The 22,827-nt window shown below is 42.4% G+C and overlaps 1 long non-coding RNA gene across 2 annotated transcripts; it reads right to left on the minus strand.

Moving 5' to 3' along the window:
• Nucleotides 1–4,312: 4,312 nt before the first annotated feature.
• LOC143421121 (uncharacterized) lies at nucleotides 4,313–8,430 on the minus strand. Of its 2 annotated transcripts, none has more exons than XR_013100879.1 (3): nucleotides 8,142–8,430; nucleotides 6,099–6,250; nucleotides 4,313–5,681 (listed from the first exon to the last, which is right to left on the minus strand). It is a non-coding gene; the product is annotated as an uncharacterized LOC143421121 (long non-coding RNA). The 2 variants fall into 2 exon arrangements; XR_013100880.1 differs by lacking the exon at nucleotides 8,142–8,430 and adding an exon at nucleotides 7,263–7,942.
• Nucleotides 8,431–22,827: the final 14,397 nt, after the last annotated feature.

Here is a 22,827-nt window from a genome sequence, read left to right on the forward strand (position 1 = left end):
GGAGGAAGAAGAATACTGAGTTGCATCCCAAGAACACCATACCTACTGTGAAGCATGGGGGTGGAAACATCATGCTATGGGGCTGTTTTTCTGCCAAGGGGACAGGACGACTGATCCGTGTTAAGGACAGAATGGATGGGGCCATGTATCGTGAGATTTTAAGCCAAAACCTCCTTCCATCAGTGAGAACTTTGAAGATGAAACGAGGCTGGGTCTTCCAACATGACAATGATCCAAAACACACCGCCCGGGCAACAAAGGAGTGGCTCCGTAAGAAGCATTTGAAAGTCCTGGAGTGGCCTAGCCAGTCTCCAGACCTCAACCCCATAGAAAATCTGTGGCGGGAGTTGAAAGTCTGTGTTGTTCAGCGACAGCCCCAAAACGTCACTGCTCTCGAGAAGATCTGCATGGAGGAATGGGCCAAAGTACCAGCTACTGTTATTGCTAACAAAGGTTATGTTACAAAGTATTGAGTTGTATTTTTGTTATTGACCAAATACTTATTTTCCACCCTAATTTACGAATAAATTCTTTACAAATCCTACAATGTGGATTCATGGATTTTTTTTTCACATTCTGTCTCTCACAGTTGAAGTGTACCTCTGGTGCAAATTACTGACCTCTGTCATCATTTTAGGTGAGGGAACTTGCACAATCGGTGGCTGACTAAATACTTTTTTGCCCCACTGTATATATATATATATATATATAAGCAGATAACCTTATGAAGCCAAGAACAGACAACATGCTGTAATTGTCTGCAGCCGTCCAAGGATACAGCGCAAGACGGGGTTTTTTCTGATTGGCAGGTCATGGCGCTCCACGGTTATTAAGGTTTCTGTATTTAGACAGCTGTTGGTGGTGAATGCTGTGTTGCTTCTGTGTCAGCCGCTCTGTCAAATGTGAGTCAAGAAGTCAAACACAGAAGGATGGTTTGTCCCTCGGGCTTGTTTCTGCTGAAATGATGAGATGCTCTTCTCTCTCTCTGATTGGTGGGACGTGTGCTTCAAAGCTCACAACTCTTTCATGTAGGCTTTGTTTCTTTGTGTCTTTAAGTTGAAAGGTTGTTTTTTTGTGTGTGTGTGTGTTACTTTTTTTACCCATAGATAGAACATTTTTACAGCTACAGACATGACACACAAAAAACTGATGCAGTCATACAGTCTTCATACTGGAAACCTTTCACTCAAAACCACAAATGTCTACATTATTATTGCATATATGCAATAATAACATTTGTGGTTTATATACATATACATATGTGGTACTTATAAGTGCACATGAGAGGATCACCAAAGTCATGCTTACACACCACCAACACACACCAGGTCCGATCGGTCTATTGAGATAATTATGAACTTATTTCCCGAATGAATTAATGAATGTTTTTGCAAATGAACTGTGTAGTGGCATTGAGATTCTTAGAGGAAAACAGCTTGTAACAAGTAACAAAAAAGTCTAAATGCTCCAAACATTGAATGAAACCATAGTTTTGCACAGGACTTGGTGCATCATTTATCTGTTTCTGGTTTTACAGACTTAAAATGAATGAGCTGTGTGTGTGTGTGTGTGTGTGTGTGTGTGTGTGTGTGTGTGTGTGTGTGTGTGTGTTAACATAAAAGCTGATTTGCATGGCTGTGTTTATGGCAGTGTGAGTATCTGTCACCCCAGCAAACACAGCCTGAACTATGAATGCTGTTTAACTGGCACAACAGCTAAATTCTGTGAGGAACACAGTTCGCAGAGGCTGGATGGCTTGTTCTGTACACGCACTGCTACCTCACTTAATGTCAAAGCTCTAGTTAGTGATTTGCATATCCAGATGTTGCACATTACAGCCTTTTCTCAGCCGGAATAAGATGCTCATGATGAACGATCATTCCCTCCGAGGAATAATTCACGTCAGCAAGTTGCAGCTTCTCAGACAGTTTGGGAGATTAAGCACTTTGGAGTCTGATTAAAATACAACTTTATTAAACAGAATGAAAGGATTAGGCTTGACATGAACTGGAAAACAGATATCACGGCTCAAGGATGAGTTCACATCGAAACATGGACATGAATCATAAAATGTGCATGTGTGAATAATTTTTTTATTAATTCATGACTTGAAGCCATTTTTCGATCTGAGAAACTCAAAGGACACAATGGCCAATGTGTCCAGAGTTTGGTAGCCTGCATAAGATAATAAACTGATGCAGGTCAGGTGCTTCTGTGAGCTTCCATTTTATTTTTGCAGCAGCACAGATTTCACAGTATCCAGCACTTGCTGGTTTAACCTCCTAGGACCTGTTGTCCACATATGTGGACATTACATTTTGGGTTATTTAGACCAAAATACTCAATCTTGCTCTACACTGCTACTGTTCTATCAAAATTTTAAATGAATATCCTCATATATGGCTCTTATTTTTCTTAAAAACAAAAATAAGGTTAAAAAAATCTGGTAATTCTTTGTTTTTACATTCATCGGGCCCAATATGCCCAAATATCAAAGAGAAATTAAAAATGCATGCCGTGGAAGAGTTCGGGTCTTAGGAGGTTATAGAAAAGAAAAGCAGTGAATCTCAGACTCTCTTAAATGGTCTGTTGAAGTGTGAGACAGCACAGCAGCCAGCAACCGAGGAAAGTTTCAAAAGCCAATTAGAGGTACCTGCGTGTCAGGCCAGATGTCTGTCAATGTGCAAAAACATAGAAAATCATAGAAAATGGTTACGCTGCTAGAGCAGAGTTTTGGTCATTGGACTCACCAACAGTCCACTAACAGTATGAAGATCACGATAAAAGGCGTTTTAAGAAGAACTCCAGGTTAGCAAAGAAAAAGAACATAGAAATTATTATTATTATTATTATTATTATTATTATTATTATTATTATTATTATTATTACCACAGTTTACAACCAAACCTCCTCAGTTACTGTCCTGACGCATGATCAATCATCCAAGTAAGTTCATCTGGACGTTTTTAGTGGGAGAAACATTTCATCACTCATCCAAGTGACTTCTTCACCTCTTCTTGTCATGATCCTCGGCCATGTTGGCCCAGCATGCTTAGTTTTCATGTATTTTGTTCTTTATTTATGCCCTGGTTTCTAGGTTGTTCTGTTAAGATGTTCCTTATTTGATTACCCCCTGTGTGCCCCTCTGTGTATCTGTGAGCCCTCGTTTCCCCTCCTTGTGTTTTATTCCATGTTTTCCCCCGCCCGTTATGTCGTGCTCTCTCTCCTCCTGTCTGAACCTCTGTGTACTTCCTGTTTTACTTTGACAGTCTCCCGTCAGTGTTGCGTTTACTCCTGCCATGTCTTGTTATGATTATCAGTGTCACCTGTGTTCCCCGTGTGCTCCCACTTCCCTCGTTAACCCTATGTGTATTTATGGATGCATCTAAGGATTCAGCCAGTCAAATTGGTGTAGCAGTTGTGGTCCCAGAGTTCATGGTTAAAATAAGAAAAGGGATCACTGATAGACTGTCAGTATTCACTGGAGAACTGCTTGCAATTCTGTTGGCGGTTCAGTGGGTGGAAGATATGAGGCCATTAAAAGCTATTGTTTGTTCAGACTCAAGAGCATCATTGCTTAGTTTACAGGGTAGTCACTCAGATGCGAGAGCAGATATTCTAGCAGAAATTCGGCAAACACTGTTCAGGATAAACATGATGGGTCTTACAGTTGTATTTCTATGGAATCCAGCCCATTATGGAATAATGGGGAATGAAATGGCAGACAGAGCGGTGAAGCAAGCCACAAAACATGGGACAGTTGACCTAGCTGTTAGTTTTGGTCAAGCTGAAGTGAAGAGTATCATACAGCAAGAAATGAGGGATAGATGGCAAAAGCAGTGGGAGGAGGAAAGGAGAGGATGGTGGTTGTATACAATACAAAAGGGGGTAGGAGAAATGAGGACCACTGGAAGGAGCAGGAGAGAGATGGTCATATCGAGATTGAGATTTGGACATACTGGGTTAAATGCTACATTATTCTTGATTGGGAAACATAATACGGGGAAATGTGCCTTCTGTGGAGACACAGAAACTATAGAGCATGTGATATTGCACTGTCAGAAATATCAGGTGGAGAAGAGACAATTATCCCAAAACCTTATTAATATGAAAATGAAACTGGATCTGGTTGACCTATTGCAAAAGGATTCTGGCAGTAAGAGTTACCAGGCTTTATTTCAGTTTTTTTAAAGCGGGAAGAGTGTTTGAAAGGCTTTGAGGTTTTTTTTTGTTTGTTTGTTTGTTTGTTTTGTTGTTGTTGTTGTTGTTTTTTTTGGGGGGGGGGGCATCACTCCAGTCCACACTGAAAAAAATAATCAGTGGGATAAACATAAAAAAATCATTGTAATCGGTTGCACGAAATTAAGTTATGTTTGGTTAACCTTAGTTTTTTATGTTATACCTGCACACATTTTTCTGGTAACACGAACATGACTTTTTTATGTTGTTGTTATGTTTTTCATTCCGGTCAAATATTTATAGAAACCACTTGTTTATCAGACATGAACTTTTTGTGTTAATTGTATTGGACTACTATGTGTTATATTGACAAGATTATTTTATGGTAAGCTTATTTTATTTTATAACAAATTTCTAATATATAATATATAATCTAATATATAATTGAGTGTTCAATAAATAAAACTAAATTAAGGCTGATCTTACTGTATGTACTGTACACTTTCTCTTCAATCAAAGAAATAAGCAAAACATTTTTGAACAATGACCTGTATTTTTGAAAATACTACACAGTTGTAACAATGGACTTTCAATTCAGGCTTCCAAAATATACATGAGTCATATTTGTACAATGCATCTCTTGAAAAACATTCCACAACATTCCTCAAAGTTATCTGCTGTAACCTGAATTCAACATTGTGGGGCCTTATGACATCGCGCTTATGTAAAAAATTGTTTTTTAAATGTAAGAGCCATGAGGTAATATGGCAACAGGGGTGTAATTATTAAAATGACACAAAGAAGAGACTTAAAATAACATCATAACCCACAGGCACACAACCAAGAGACCTAAACTGATTAGTATTGGCTTGCTTCTATCACTAAACATCACAATCACTAATACTACACGATGCAATCTGTTTGTAGTGGTGCACCTTGGGAATAAAATTGCAAACTGGTGAAATTGGTGCAAGGCACCATTTCCATTGAGAAAAATGGACATTCAAAGTTTGAATTTCTTTTTTAAAAGAGCCATGGCTTGAAAAGTGAAAACTGCAGTAATAAAGGCCCCAAGTTGAAAAGTGCCAGAAAAATAAGTTTCACTATGTACTGCAACTTTACCAGTGCTGGCTTAAAAGAGCCATATTCGAAGAGGTAAACATGTTGTTCCCACATCATAACTGGAAAACTGTTCAATCGTACAGTCTGGTCCTGAGAACCTGGGCCTTCTTTGAAAGGCTGTTCCTTTTGAGCTCCATAACCAGTTTCTATAATACCTCGAAGGTATACTTTTCCAGTGGGTAGGTGAGGTTCAAAGTGTACATTAGTCCAAACAGCATTGCAGCTGCTAGGGTATAGTTATCCAAATCCTGCCAGACTCTCTGGCCTTCAAGGACTATCCCGATGTCCTCAGGGCTGCCATTGGCATCTCTTGACTTTATGATGTAAATTCCCATGGTTGTTTCCTTATTAGATCGTTGGATAATGGCTTCATCTGTGGCCTAGAAAATGCAGAATTCCAAAATTTAATTAAACAGAACACTGGTCAAAGAACATTATACCAAATCTTATTTTAATCTGTGTCACTATTCCAAAAAATGTTAACATTAACACATTAGGTGAACAAAAATGGATTCATTACAGCATGTGATTTGAGTCCTCAGAATGCTTAAAAAGGTAATGCATGAAGTGAAATCTCCATGCAAAGAAGCAGAATACTGTCAGAGCATAGAGAGGTGTTCAACTATGAATCGTTCTAATGCAGGTAAAAGAAAAAAGAAAAAAAAAAAACGCACCCATGGTAAATTGTGAAAATCCCAGGTGATTTTCAACATACTCCTGGCATAGAGTGACAAGCAGCATTTTGTTAAAATTATTATTTTCCCTAAAGTGTATACACAAATTAATTTTTTTCTTACCTGGGCCGTGGGCTCCAGAATGTTCTGAAGTCTTCTTCCTATTTGTCCTCCTCGCCTTTTGAACACCTTTATTAGTTTGTCAGATAGCACATCTATCTGCGAGAGTAATATGGACTGCAGTGGTATGGTGGTAATGCGCTTAAACTCTGTATCTAAAAAGAGAAGTTGTCACATAAAAAGGCTGTCAAAATCTCAAATCTCACAAGGCTACATCCACACAAAGTTGTTATTTTTTGTCATATTACTATTTATTAGCTATGGGTCCCATGTTGCTGAGCAGTTCCATAGTTGCCCTTACTTCCATACCACCCAAAGCCTGTTTGCAACCACAGCAGTTGCCTCCTTCTGGCCATTTTGCAGTTCTGCCAAATGACCCAGAAACTACATCTATTATTGTCATATACACATCAAGGTCTTTCATTAATACTTAGTTAAATTAGTTAATTTGACTTTTCCAGAAAATTTACCTTACAGATGCAAATCTTCACTAGTAAATAAAATAATGTTATTAAAACCTTAACTGTAACACCTCTACATAACAGCGCTAGAGAAGTGTTCTGAAGCAACACCAATCTGCCCTTCAGCAGGGATAAGCACCATATATCGATACAGAAAAAATAAATTTAATATATTTATATTGTCATTATTTTTTATCTCTTTAAGCCCTCCTCTCAGTCTCTCTATAAATCAGTTAAAACAATTTGTTGGGTTTTTGTGTGTCTTTAACATGTTATCAGTAGATTACATTCACTGCCCCAGAACATGAAATAAAGCCCCACGTCATGCACTTCCTCTCCTAATGAGTACTGCATAGGTGTCATGCCCTAAATAAACCGACTTTAGTGAAGACCCCCACCCCCTCTCCCGAACACACACACAGAGCCCACCCCATGGCAAACTAGCTTATTTAACTGTTAACTAAATGGACACAAGTTTGTTAGTCTGTATTCACTGAGAAAAAACAAGCGGATGTGACTGGGCACACACTGAAAAAAGCTAATGCACATAATATTGTCCCGCAGCTTAAGCTAGCATTATCGTTAGTTAACTTAAGGAATGACTTGTTTTTTCCATTATGTTGCTCAACAGCAATTCATGAGAAAAACTTCCCCATCTAATGGATGTTCTCTTCGTTTCCTCTCAAACATGTAGTTTTCAGTTTACCTCGACAAAGTAAAGCTCAGCACCAAACGTAAACGAAGCGAAGACAAAAAATGGCGGACCGCCACAGTGAATTTTCCCTCGTAGAACACACCCTGGGGGTGGAGTTTCAACAGAAAACATAACTATTTTCTGTTATTTTGATATGACTGGTTTTAAAAGACTGAACATCCTTCTAAAACAAGTGAAAGGCGTGAGACTTAATTATGTTTAGACCAAAAATATAAATGATTCATGTTGGATATATTTACTGTATTTTTACTAATTTAACAACCTCATCATTACATTAGTTGCTTTATGCTATTAGCATTAGCTTGAAGCTCAAGGTCGTCATTTTATTTTATTTCTTTTTCTGGGCTTACAAACAGGACACACAACATTTAGATAACCGTTACACTGAATCTTGGGTCTGTGTTGAGTCTTCCAGCTGCTGACTACAGAAGCTAGATTGACCTTTCAGCATGTTTTTAGCGGCTGTGGCTATGTGCTGATAATGTTACCGTGTGTGAGCAGTCACATTGGCAGCAGACATGTTTCAACAAACTAGTCATATCCCGGCCCTACATTAGCTTGTTTAATGGTTAAGACACTGCAGGTACCACCACTTACTACAGACACCGATGCAAGTTTGTAATAGTCTGTTAATTTAAACTGAAAGAATATACAAACAATATTAACTCACATTATATATTTTAATTACTAATTTGCTTATCGCATAATTTCGGTTACCATTAGCTAACTGGAGCTAGCTAACATTGGCCTTTCATGGTTTTCGATAAACAGCCCACATACCTGTAAAATAACAACACCCAGTAAAAGTCCACATATATAAAGGGTCTACACTCTTTCTCACTGGTGTGTTAGCTTTAAAATCGTATTTACCTTCAAGTGTAAAACTCCAGATGGTAGTAGATTTTCCAAAGCGAGAGACAAAAATGGCGGACAGTGCAGCCGATTTTTCCTTTCCAGGGGGCGGAGCTTGAGGATAAAACACGACTAACTTGTTTCTTTTCAACATGATTTGTTCTAAAAGAATGAATATTCTTAAAGAATATGTGAAAATTAAAAGACAAAAATATGTTTAGATGTGAAATTTAAATTAGTCATGCTGGATATATGAAGTAATTCTATGCAAATTCAACAACCACCCTATTGCATTTTTTTCAGTGCACACTCCATACTAGTGGTGGCAGTAATGCACCAATCAGTTGTTTGCCAACCGCCAATAACATTTAAGAAGAAGAAGAAGTTCTGTGTCACATTCCCCTCATTCATGGCCGTGTGTTTCTCCGTGTAATATGTTATAGTTTCCAGTTTAGTTTGTATGGTTTTTCTCTCCAGCAATAAAGCTGTGTTTTGAGTTCATTCCTGCCTCCGTGAGCTTGCGTTTGGGTCCTCATCCTGCCTGCACACAGCCACAACCATGACAAAAGAACGCGACCACGACATGGACCCAGCAGCTTACAATCCCTCTGCTGAGCTCCGGGCAGATTTAATTTACATGGTGGAGTATCATTGCCAAGAGTGGGTAGCCAGTTCCAGAATACCAGGAGTTGTTAGCCACTCGTTTACAGAGGATGGTTTCTGGACTCCCCTGGCTATTCGGCGCGCTACACCACCTCATTCAGGACTTCCTCGTCTCCACCGTACGTATCCCCCCGGAGCTGCCTCTCCAGTATGAAGAGTCGGATCGGAGGACGTTCAGCCCGGTCCGCTGGAGGATTCGAAAACGGCGTTCACGCCGCCGTCGCTCCAGTACAGCTGAGCTGGCTGCACCCGTGGGAAAGAGTGACTGTGCATCACACACTCAGCCCAAACTTTCTTTTTTTTTTTTGCCTGTCCTGTTTGGCTCTTTTGCCATCAGAATTGTTGTCTAAAGGCAAAGAAAGATGCCCAACGGATTTACTTTACCAAATTGACCATCCCAGCCTTGCCGTAATGGTCCATTTGATTCACCTTTTATTGTTTATTTTATTTTCACTTACTGAATACGGGACAGACTTGACTGGGAGCCCAAACTTTCTGAACCTGGACTTCATGACTTATCCACCACTGTGAGTAGCACTGTTTGGCGCTCCGTGGATATTGTGTTGCCTAACTCAGACAATTCTGCCACTTTGTGTTTGGACTCTAGAGACGCTACACAGCGAGGCACCTCAGTGTCAGATTATTCACCAGTTCCTCTCGTTAGTGATCTTTGTGTTTTTGAGCCCTCAGATTCTGGTAATAAAAAAGTATTTCCTCTGAGTTAGCCAATATGGATGTTTCCACAGAAGAGTAAGCTGAACAAAGGACCGTAATTCCACACCAGACCCACCTACATACTCAACGACCACCACCACCCTCTCCAATCCAGACTCAACGACCTCCACCACACCTCTCACCCCCCTTTCCTCCTCCCTGAAACTCAGAATACACACTGAGGATGTGAGCCGACTATTCCAGAAACAGAAACCCAGGAAAGCCCCCGGACCAGACGGCGTCTCACCCTCCTGCCTCAAAACCTGTGCTGAACAGCTGGCTCCCATCTTTACTCGCATCTTCAACAGATCCCTGGAGCTGTGTGAAGTTCCCTCCTGCTTCAAACGCTCCACCATCATCCCTGTTCCCAAGAAACCCACCATCACAGGACTGAATGACTACAGACCTGTCGCCTTGACGTCTGTGGTCATGAAATCCTTCGAACGACTGGTGTTAGCCCATCTGAAAGACATTACAGGCCACCAGTTGGACCCTCTGCAGTTTGCCTACCGGGCAAATAGGTCGGTGGATGATGCAGTGAACATGGGGCTGCATTACATCCTGCAACACCTTGACCGCCCGGGAACTTATGCCAGGGTCCTGTTTGTGGACTTTGGTTCGGCTTTTAACACCATTGTGCCTTCTTTCCTCCAAACCCTCCCAGCTCAGCGTGTCACCAGCTACCTGTCAGTGGATCACCAGCTTCCTGACAGACAGAAAGCAACAAGTGAGGTTGGGGGAGATCACCTCTGAAACTCGGTCCCTCAGTATTGGTGCCCCTCAAGGATGTGTCCTCTCACCACTACTGTTCTCCCTCTACACTAACGACTGCACCTCCAAGAACTCGGCTGTCAAACTCCTAAAGTTTGCAGATGACACCACTGTCATTGGCCTCATTCAAGATGGTGATGAGTCTGCATACCGGCAAGAAGTTGAGCGGCTGGTACTCTGGTGCAGTCAGCACAATCTGGAGCTGAACACTCTTAAGACTGTAGAGATGACAATGGACTTCAGGAGACATCCCTCAACTCTGCTCCCCTTCACCATATCAGACAGCCCTGTGTCAACTGTGAAGACCTTCAAGTTCCTGGGTACAACCATCTCCCAGGACCTGAAGTGGGAGACCAACATCAACTCCATCCTCAAAAAGACCCAGCAGAGGATGTACTTCCTGAGACAACTGGGGAAGTACAGTCTTCCACAGGAGCTGCTGATCCAGTTCTACACTGCGGTCATTGAGTCTGTCCTGTGCTCCTCCATCACAGTCTGGTATGGAGCAGCCACTTAACAGGACAGGAGCAGACTGCAGCGGACTGTACGGGCAGCAGAAAGGATCATCGGCACCCCCCTGCCCTCCATCCAGGATCTGTACCTTTCAAGAACCAGGAAACGGGCAGTGAAAATCATCATAGACCCCTCACACCCTGCACACAGACTTTTTGATCTGCTGCCCTCTGGCAGACGGTACAGAAGCCTGCAGACCAGGACCACCCGACACAGGAACAGTTTCTTTCCCCTCGCCATCTCCCTTCTTAACAGTTAACCTGTCACACTGCCAGACTGCAACTGCACCTTATGTACATTTTGTAGTATTCATTCCACCTCATTCATTTCTGTATTTTATGTATATAAGTTTAGATTCGTTATTTATAGTTGGTTTACACAGCTTTGTGTATGTATGTGTAATGTGTATATATAGACACGTGTGTGTGTGTGTGTGTGTGTGTGTGTGTGTGTGTGTGTGTGTGTGTGTGTGTGTGTGTGTGTGTGTGTGTGTGTGTGTGTGTGTGATTTACATTGCTGTGCTTGAGAGCCACCATCTACTGGAACCAAATTCCCTGTATGTGTCTGCACATATACTTGGCCAATAAACACGATTCTGATTCTGATACTGTTACCAGCATTGTAGCCCCGCAGAACTGTTTTACTCAGCTTGTAGATTCTGAGGTTTCCCAGTCTGAGCTCAGCCACACACCACTAGCATCGTCAGCTCAAGATGTAACAGTGCATGCTGAGGAGCACAAACCCCCTGAAAGGACCTTCTATGTTCCAGCCTATTTTGTCTTTTGACGTTTCTGATATTTCCCAGCCAACTCCTCAACCAGCCATTGCTCTCTCAGCTTCTCAAATAGTTACTGAGAATGAGACCTGTGTTGCTGAGCAAGCCAATTTAACGTCTACTCCTAGTGTTCTGCATGAGCCAGGTGACACAGAGACTATTAGCCATTCCTCTGCTATGAACAGTTTAATCTTTAAACCAGCTCCTGTACCTGTGACTCCCAGTATTGCTCTGTCAGTTTCTCAGGCTGTGGTTTTTTTCTGTGCCACAACTTGAAAGAGTTAACTTGGACGCTACCTGTGTAAACTCCCCTTCGACCGTGCCTGCTAAGCATGAGACTGTTTCTGTTTTTCCTCGTGGACTCCTTGAAACTGTGCATTCAATGCCTGCTAAGGTTAAGAGTTGCAAGGTTTTGTCTGCTATACGTAAACTGGCAAAGGAATTTGGTTTGAGCACTGCAGAGCTGGTTGCACAGGTTAACTTTTTTGTTCCCCGGTCATGTCAGTTAAACTCTGTGTGCCAATGCCTTTCAGCCAAGTTTCACGGACTCTGGGTCTACGTCTCGGGCTACATCTTGTACGACTGTGTGTAGTGTTGCTTCACACCCAGGTTATCCAGACACTGCTTGTGTGAATTCTCCAGTACCTGTGACTGCTCCTGAACTCACTCTTCCAAAGACTGCTAACTGTAACCTAGACAGCGTAAGAACAAAAAAGTTGCTAAAACCAGCCAGCCATAAGTCTCTGATTGCTAGTACTGTGTTCGGCACCATCAACCTAGTTTACCCTGTGTCAGTTACTGTTCCTGCGCTTCGCTCTCCACCTCCAGTTCCTGTACCCAGCGTGGGCCCAGCTTTCCCTTGCACCCGTATCAGTTCCTTGGGTGAGGGTGGCTGAGAACCAGCTGGTCCCTGCTTCTGTCTCCAGCCTGGCAGAGGCTCCGTTCATCCCTGCACCCGTACCTGCTCCACGGGTGGGGTTGATGGACACCCAGCTGTTGCCTGCGCCTGTTCCAGTTCCCCGGGTGAGGTCAACTGTGACCCTGCCAACTCCTGCACCTGTCTCAGTTCCTCGGGTGGGAGCAGCAGAAGTCCAGCTAGCTCCTGCACCTACACCGGCTCCCAGGGTAAGGGCAGCCAGAGACCAGCTCGTCCCTGCACCCGTGTCTGTTCCTCGGGTGGGGATGGCTGGTGTTCGGCCAGGCCCAGCACCCGTTCCTGTTCCCCGGAGGAGAGCAGCCAAGAGTCAGACACCAGCCCAGTTAATAGCTCAGCAACCCATTCAGACACTGCCAACCTCAGCTGGAAGCCTTTGTGAGCTTTCTCCGCCAGCTGAGGACTGCGTGGTGCTGACAAACTTTTGGACAGACTGTTTGCCTTCCACGCGGCCGGCCTCCGGACTTGCTCTGCCGCTGCTACCACTTTTCACGTGGCTGGCCCCTGGAATAGCTGAACTGAACTTTTGTGCTGTCGCCCCCCGGGTCGACCTTCTGTTCTCTATGGACACTGCTTCCCTGGACTCCAGCATCTTTTGTTTTGAACTGTTTTTGTAGGTTTCTGGGCTCGGTTTTGGTCTCATGCTCCTTGTGTTTTATATTGTTTTGTACTTGCATATTAAAGATTAAAAAAAAAAAAATTGACCTCACAGGCCATTGGTCATTTAGTGGTGCTAGTTTCAGTCATTGTGCAAATGTATAGTTTATAAGGTTGGAAACCTGCAGTCAGCTGAGAGTGAAGAAGTGACCTGGATGACTGAAAATGTCCAGATGAACAGAATCAACTTTTGGGGCTACTCAGTTACTAAAGATGTTCATATATAATATGTGAGCAGTAAACCTGTTGATACAGTTACATCACACTCACAGAAACTGGAGTTAAAACTGCAGTCTAATTTGACAAGGTTTTCTTTTTTGGTATTCATATATTTATGAATAAAGACATTACAGAGAGACGTTACCCCTCACCCCTGAGTTAACAGGAAGAGAACTCCAGTTCTGGGAGGGAGGGCCAGCAATCTCCCACATGAGAGAGAGGAGAAGAAGAAGAGTTTATGAAATGTTGCACAGTGATAAAATCTCTATTTCACACTTTTGTAACTTTAATTTCTGCAACACCAACAGTTTAAAAAAAATTCTTACTTGGACTATGACCAATCCGTCTCCTGCTGCAGTTTCACTGAAGTATCCAAACAGAATGAGTAAGAATGAGTTATGCAAACTTTTATTATTTTATTTTTACAAAGAAGAGTTTTGCAGCATTCTGGATAAAATAACAAAGGAATAAGGATATAACAAATTACTTCATCAACTGAGCCAACAGTTTTTTCAGAATCAGAAAGACTTTATTTATCCCCAAGGGGCAATTAAGATACAACAGAGCAGCATGACATTGAAGATAAAGACAGGGCATAAACAGGCAATAAGAGTGAGATAATAAATACAAAGAATATACCGTATATACACAGTTTTAAAATTAAAGTGTATATTTTAAAAATACTATTAACATTTTTTTTGTTTGTTTTGCTTTTGATTAGATAGAAATGAAACGAGGCTACAAGAATTCCACATCCAAGGTCAGACTGTAAAAAGCATCAGAGAAATCCCAAACAACAAATCAAAAAAACTATTAAGATGAACAAAAAGGGGGAAGTAGTAAACAAATTAGCGCATCTTTTCTTTATGATTAATTTTGTGCCAGATAGAAATGGTTTCATTTGAGAGACAGCTAACCGGAATGTCGGTGAAAGGAAAGTAAAACTGCTGTAAACGAAGTGGCAGAGAGAGATGATGATTTGTCTGGAAATAACCTTTCTGTGCCTTCTCTTCATAATTGATGCAGGTAACTCAGGTCAAAGATTATTACATCTTCATCTTCCCCATGCTAATTATATTTCAGCAGGAGAATGTGAAACATTTCCAGTCTCAGTCTGATGTTTCCGTTAGTGTGAAACAAAGGAATCTGCTTTTGTTATTAAAGATTTGTGCTCAGATGAGATTCAAGTACCAGTTAAGAATTCATTCAAACATACCTGAAAGCTAGGAGCATGAGAAAAAAAACAGCTGCTAGCACAGACAACAAGGTCAATGATGTTTTATTCTTCATCCATTTTGAATTAATCGGTAGTCAAGGATACTCTTAAAAATGTGTTATAGCCTTGTCTAACTAAGATGAGGCTATAACAAAGCAGGCACTGACAAACATGCTCGTTCAGTGGGGTGTTTATTGTTTCCAGACTAAAACGCAGCCCCAGGTTTAATCTGTTTCAGTGGCCATAAAATGCCAGAGAAAAAGTAGAAGCAGTTATAGGTTTAAAATGAAAACGTAATGCAGGGTTAGACTCTCAGCATTGATCTCTCTTTAAACGAGGCCACCGATGTCCTGCTGTATGTTTATGCTAGTGCAGCTAGCTGGTTTCCCCCAAATATTCATTCCATGCTTTGTATTCCATTAGATGGCATAAATACTCATTAAATGCACTGAGCTGCAACCAGAGTCTCCTTACTCTTTCAGATTAATTCTTTTCCCCTGCACTGCATAAGCATGTTTGCCCTTGACTCAGTCAGTTTGCACAGCCCATGAATGAGAATGGCTGCCCATTGGTATGCATGAGAGCAAAGGTGAGAACTGAGCCAGCAGCCAGCAACACACAGGCCATTATATTCAAACACCATGGGGCTAAACTGTCAAACGCTATTGTCACTCTGATACTCCATCTCACACACTCACTCGCCCTCTCTCTCACTCTCTTTCTAACACACACAAACACACACACACACAATCCAATCTCTCCTTCAAGTCTCCTTCAAGTTGATTCTTTTACTGGGCCAGTCACCTTTTAATACAGATAAGCACACAGGTTCACACCTGCACACACATCAGCACCATGCGCAGCCCGTCCTCATTTTCGCCTCCCGGACACACAACATGTCCTTTGGTGGTGCCCTGGTTTCATTCTTGATCAGGACCGCTTGGCACATTTTGTCACACTGGCCACCATCAAATTAATCTTTTCCAAAAGAACCAAGTGCTTCCAAACAGACAAACTGCTCTCACCTGGTCGCTATTGTTGCTGCAGTCCTGCAGATCAGACTGTTTCTCTTGGTGTCCAGCACTGTTTCAACTGGAGCTTTGGGGCACCACGGATCTCTGCAAAGTATTTAAAAAATGTTACACTAAGTTTATCTGTGGGTGAAGTCGCGGACGTGGTTAAACTATGGCACAGCGGCGGGGCCCCTGTGGTGGATGAGATTTCCTGAAGCCTCTGAATGTTGTAGGGCTGTCCTGGCTGACATGTCTCTGCAATCTTGCATTGCGGTGCCTATGGACTGGCAGACTGGGATGGTGGTTCCCCTGTTCAAGAAGGGTGTGCTCCAACTACAGAGCGATCACAGTCTTCATCCTATCTGAGAAAGTTTATGCCAGGGTGCTGGAAAAGAGTTTCAGGAAGGACAAAGTGGGTTTTGACCTGGTTGTGGAATGCTGGACGATCACTTTATCCTCTCAAGGATATTCGAATGTGTGTGGGAGTTTCCCCAAACAGTCTACATGTGTTTTGTGGACTTGGAAAAAGCAATCAAACGCTCAAGCTTCAGAAATATGGGGTGTCTGGCTAGTTGTTACAGGCCATTCAGTCCCTGTAAAATCGTAGTGAGAGTTTGGTTTGTATTGCTGTGTTGAGTTCGTCAGGTGGTAACCTCCAGCTTGCAGGTTTGCAAGAATGAGAATGGGAATTAGCACCTCTGAGTCCGAAACCATGGTTCTCAGCCAGAAACAGGTGGAAAGGCCATTCCGGGTCAGGGATAATGTGCTGGTCCAATTGTTAGTAATTTCAAGTCCCTCTGAGTTTTGTTCTCAATTGAGGGGAGAGTAGATGTCCCTATCCTCACCTATGGTCATGAGCTCTGGGTGGAGACCAAAAGAATGAGGTTGTGATTGCAAGTGGCAGAAATAAGTTTCCTTCAAAGAGTCTCTGGAATCTCTCTTAGAAATGGGCTGAGGGACTTGGAGTAGAGCCGCTGCTGGTCCGATCTGACTAGGATGCCTCCTGGATGTCTCATAGGTGAGGTATCCTGGGAATATCCTAGCAGAAGGAGGAGGCCCCAGAGCAGACCCAGGATTCGTTGGAGAGATTATATTTCTCGGCTTGTTCGGGAACGTTTCGGTCTCCCCCTCGATGAGCTAGAGCAGGTGCCGAGGGTGAGGGAAGTCTGGGCCTCTTTGCTCAGACTGCTGGCCCCGTAAGCCGAACCCAGATAAGCAGCAGAAAACGGACGGATGGAATATTAATGGAAGTTTAACTAGATAAATACAGAACATATGGAATCTGAAGAGAAGGGCAGATTTTTTCTCTGTGGAGAGATTTAAAAAAAGGAAACACCTTTGAAAAGTTCAATCTTGATACCGTTAGCTACCATATGACAATCTTATCAAATTTTATAATATATCTACATATCTTAAACACTAACCTAAACAGAATAAGGGTTTAAATCATAGTGAGAGCTATGAACTGCATATTTGTTCCTAGCTGATTTGCAGCAGCCAAACTCACAACACAGACACAGTTGAGAGAGATGTCCAAAATACTTAAACATTTGTTTCTATCATGTTCTGTGCAATGTAGGGTTCATTGATAAATGATTAGGAACATACTCAGTCCGGTCAAGCCAGGGGATTGTTCTTATGCTGAGTTGGTGGGATTGTTGAACAATCATTTTCACCCTAAGCCGAGTGAAATTGTGCAGCGGTGGAAGTTTAACACACGGAATAGAAGGCCGGAGGAAAGTGTGGGCGATTATGTAGTGGAGCTGAGGAAGCTCGCACAGGACTGTAACTTTGGAGATTCCCTGACGGTGATGCTGCGGGATAGTTTAGTATGTGGAATAAGCGACGACAGGATACAGCGCAGATTGTTAGCAGAGGATTCACTAACATTTGTAAAGGCGCGGAAGTTTGCTCAAGCAATGGAGGCTGCTAACAGAGACATTGTGGACTTGAAGAGCATGACGGAACAGTCGCGATTCACTAAAGAATTGGGAGCGGTGAACAAGATGGAGGACAGCAGCTCGACGTCACAACAGGTTGTCAGGAAGTGCTACAGATGTGGAGGACTAAATCACGTGGCCAAGGACTGCAGGTTTGTTTCAGAAAAATGCCACAACTGTGGAAAGGTGGGACACATAAAAAGGGTCTGCCGAATGAAAATGGAACAAAAAGGAGGGCGTGGCAGACAAGGAAAACGAGCCCATTTCTTAGAAGAGGAGAATGTGGAGAGTGAGGAGGAAGGAGCTGAAATGCACCACATAAAGGCAAGTAGTGTGACTATGTATAATGTGCATGAGGAGATTAGCATTACAAGGGAGGAACCCATCAGACAGAAGCTAAAAGTAAATGGACAGAATGTGACATTTGAAGTAGACACAGGCTGTGGCTACACTATCATGTCGAAGGAGTCATTTAAAAAACCTTTTGAAGGCAGTAATGCACCCAAAGTAAGCAAGTGTGGAATCAAACTGAGAACATATGGAGGCCACAAGGTACCCGTGTGGGGAGCAGTCCAAGTGCAGGTGGAATTCAGAAACAGTAAAAGAAAACTGGATGTGCTGGTGGTTGAAGGGGCTGGAACTAGTTTGATGGGTTGGGGATGGATTAAGGCCCTCCAATTAGACTGGCAACCTGTACATAAGATAGAAGGCAGAGATGATGCCTTACAGCGGATACTGGCCAGACATGAAACAGGAGGTGGGCCTGCGCTTAAAAAGGAGCGAATGTCAATTCATGGAGAAGGAAGTGACATTTTTAGGACATTGGGTGGATAAGACCGGTTTACATCCAGTGCCAGCAAAAGTGAAAGCAGTGCAGGAGGCGCCGCCCCCAAAGTCAGTGACAGAGCTCAAAGCTTATTTGGGGTTGTTGAACTTCTATAATAAGTTCTTGCCAAACTTGTCCACACTGTTGGCCCCACTGCACAAGCTTCTGAGAAAGGGGAACCATGGTGTGGGGGACCAGCACAGGAGAAGGTTTTCTGCAAATCAAAGGAACTGTTGCAGTCAAGCAGTCTATTGGTACACTTTTATGAGCAAAAAGATTTAATTCTTTCTTGCTTCCCCATATGGAGTGGGAGCAGTACTAGCTCACCGCATGCCAGATGGTCAGGAAAAACCCATTGGGTTTGCATCACGTACCCTGAATGCAGCAGAAAAGAACTACTCACAGCTGGATAAAGAAGGATTAGCTGTAATATTTGGTGTACAGTATTTTCATAAGTACCTGTACGGCAGGAAGTTCATGATTATCACGGATCATAAGCCATTGATAAGTTTGTTCCATGAGTTGAAGGCCGTCCCTCAAATGGCGTCACAGAGGATCATGCGATGGGCGGTGTTATTAAGAGCCTATGAGTATGTCATTAAATACAGAGAAGGCAAAAATAACAGTAATGCTGATGGTCTGAGTCATCTCCCTCTTCCAGAGAACCTCCCTAAAGAGGTGGCAGCTCAGGAACAGGTGTTGATGGTAGATCAGGACCAGGAGGGCGTGATGACATCTGAACAGCTGCAAAGATGGACAACCAAAGATCCCATACTCTCCAGAGTGCGTGAGTATGCTTTGAGAGGATGGCCCACTATGCAGCATCCTAATTTTCAGCCCTACAGACAGAGACAACATGAGCTGAGTGTGCAGGATGGATGTGTGCTGTGGGGGGCAAAGGTGGTGATCGAGGTCGATGCCCCCTTTTGGAACAGCTACATCAGTCACACCCAGGAATGAGCCGCATGAAGGGCCTGGCCAGAAGCTACATGTGGTGGCCGCATATGGAGAATGACATTGAAGACAAGGTGAGGTCCTGCAGTACATGTCAAGAACATAGACACAGGCCACAAGAGGCACCGCTACACCCCTGGGAGTGGCCAGAAAAGCCCTGGAGAAGGATACATATCGATTATGCTGGCCCGTTTTTGGGTAAAATGTTCTTAGTAATAGTCGACGCCCACTCCAAATGATTAGATGTGTATCCAGTTCCATCCGCTACAGCAGCTGCAACCATAGATTGCCTGAGAAACTGTTTCAGCACACACGGCCTTCCTGAGATGGTGGTCTCAGACAATGCCCAGTGTTTTGTAAGTGCACAAACTAAAGAGTTCATGGCAAAGAATGGAATCACTCACGTCACCTCCGCTCCATATCACCCAGCATCCAATGGGTTAGCAGAAAGAGCAGTGCAAACGTTCAAAGAACTCATGAAAAAGAGTACTGGAGACACACAACCAAGTTAAACAGGGCTCTATTTAGTTATCGAATCACACCACAGTCCACAACAGGGAAGTCTCCCGCTGAGTTGATGATGGACTGGAAGTTGAGGTGTACTCTTGATCTCATACACCCTGACTTGAAACAGAAAGTGACAGCAAAACAAGATAGCCAAAGACTGTATCATGAGAGACATGCCAAGGAGCGCATGTTTGTTATTGGAGACACAGTCTATACCAGAAACTATGGCAGAGGACCCAAATGGTTACCAGGACTTATACAGGAGATGACAGGGCCTGTTTCCTACTTGGTGATGCTGGGCAATGGGACAGTGGTGAGGCGTTACATAGATCAGCTGTTTGCCCGCCTGGAGCCGTGCCTGGCAGCAGGAATGCCTGAAGGCCACCCGGGCGAGCCCCCAAAGGCAGCCCCAAACATCAGCGCTGAGACAGGAGACGATGATGAGAGACACATGGAGGTGCAAGTTACACCAGTGGTGAAGCCACACATGGAGAGTAGTGATTCACAGGAATCACCAGCCACTGGGTTACGGCAATCACAAAGAACCAAGAGACCTCCTGAGCACCTGAGAGACTTTGTGCCGTGTTTGACAATAATAAGAAGGAGATTACGGTGAACTGTTATAGGTTAACCTAAGGTTGGACTAAAGGTTCATTATTACAGAGTGAAATTTCAGTAAAGGCTGGGGACGGGGTTGTTGCATTTTTATAAAGGTGAAGTTTTGTTTATGGGTATTTTCTGTAGTGATTAAAACTACAGATTAGTTTCAGTTTAAGGAGAAATGTTACGTTGTGGCAGGGATTCGTCCACCAGGGGGCAACAGTTGGTGGAGAGTTTTCAGTCTGTGGGGCGCATGCCCCGGCCCTCTTAATAAAGAAGTAACTGTGAGTTAAACATGGTCTTCGTGGTTCCTTAGTCATAGGATATTACATGATCTTTCATTGTATCCCTTTTTTATTCATTTATCTTTATAAACCAGCTTTGTATTGCTAATTGCATTTAATTTAAATCTGGAGTTAAATTAAAAGTGGAAACTCACTGACTAGCCTGCTGACTTCACATCTACAGCCAGCAGCAATTTGGGGCATTTCCAATTTAACCAGATAAAATTTCATGACCGGAGGGTCCATCCGTTTCTCTACACAGAACTATACTTGAATGAACTTTGACTGCAGGCAAACTACAAATAGAAACATCTGGCACTAAAAATCTTGTCCCTTATAGATTTGTAGAATCCACCATTTGTTTTTATGAAAGCTCTCTGAAACACCAAACTGAGGTCCTGTTAATGCTGATGTATAGTGACACAGTTACATGGGTCACTTTTTATCAATAAAACAGCTGCAGCTTTCACTGACAGCACATGTGGTACTTTAACCCTTGTACGGTTTTCATCAGTTCATTTTGCAGTTAACATGTGAACATGTTGGATGATCTGTCTGCTGTCACTAGATGAGGTCTGAATCTGAGGGCAGCTCCTGTAATCACAAAGAGAACAGAATCATCACAAACTCAAATGTAAATTTTATCCCTCAAAATTGAAATAAAGCTTCTCTGTGCCACACACTTGGGATTTGAAGTTCCTCTCTTACATTTTTTTCAGTATTACAGTACACTACAGTACTTTAATCCATAGTTACTGATTGATGAGGAGTTACTAAAGTACAAGCGTTTAAAAAATGGTGTTAATGTCTTTACTGATGTGGGAAGAGACTGAAAACATGCTGTTTGCACATTTAATAATCAGCTCTGCACAGGAGCTGAAGCAGAGTGCAGCCTGTTGCTTTTACAGTATAACACTCGTAATAAAAGTACAGTAATGATAATTAGTGACTGAGCAGCCCGGGGCGTTTCTCTTGATTTCTTTAGTCAGGGTAAATTCATTCACCTGTATAGGTTAGCTAAACAAACTTTACAAATCAAGTTTCTCCGACAGCCAAGTGCTCATCTTAGCTAGCTAGGTCTCTGGACCTAGCAAAGGACGGTAGTTACGGATTAGCTTATAAACACGTTTAACTTTTATATTTAACCACTTTTCTGTTTAATTACATTTTGAATAATAATAACAACAATAGTATTTGTTTTGTTAAAAATGTGTTAAAAACAAGTTTTGTTGTGAAAGATATAATCCAGATTAGTGGCCTGTTAAATGGTTAAAGTCTAGGTTGGCTTTATACTTGAGAATAAAGTAATATAGCTTGTCCTTCTAAAGAATTAAGTTAAATTCCACAGTTGAATCATAAGAAACATTATGTTACATATAAACTCTGCCATATGTTAGATCTGGTCATTTTGCTTATTAGAAACTTTATATATTGGAAGTTAACTTTTAACAAGCATGTAATGATTATATTTAAATTAGATGGTCTTTTTTTAAACACATATCTCTTAACCCTTTACAGCCGATCGGAGCGGGCACGCTCTGTTTTGCGTAACTATTTTTAAATCCCGGTAGCACTGCAACCACGTAAGCTAGCGCAAAAATTTTTTTTGCATATGAAACCGGAGGAGTTGTACTTACATCTTATGCCATCAGCTTGTCCTAGGTCACGGTCTCCTTCCACATAAAGCTTTGCAAAAACTGCATAAAAAGCGCTTGCAGGAACAAAAACATAATATTCCAGAAACACGCTTTACCGATCCAATCAGCTGGTCATAACACTTCCTACGTTGGAATAGACGTCAGCGCGAACTTTTGCATTTCCGCCATTACCTGCCCGAAACCGGAAGTGACGTCATTTTCGCGGAAATGTAGTCTTTTTTACTATCAGGGCCTCAGGGCCTATACTCGTCTTTTTAAAAGTTATCTTTGACTTTATGACTTTCTGTGTCGTTTCTGGGATGCTTAGGACTCATATTGCACTGCTGGAAATAGTTTATTTTGATGCATATGCTGCTTTTTTGCAAATTTGCAGTATAATATTTATTTTAGTTTTTCCTGCAGTATATAAAAATTGGTGTATTTCAAAAATAAAACTATGAAGACACTCAAAATAAATTTC

This window comes from Maylandia zebra, linkage group LG2 (genome assembly GCF_041146795.1).
Source record: "Maylandia zebra isolate NMK-2024a linkage group LG2, Mzebra_GT3a, whole genome shotgun sequence".
Classification (NCBI taxonomy): Eukaryota; Metazoa; Chordata; class Actinopteri; order Cichliformes; family Cichlidae; genus Maylandia; species Maylandia zebra.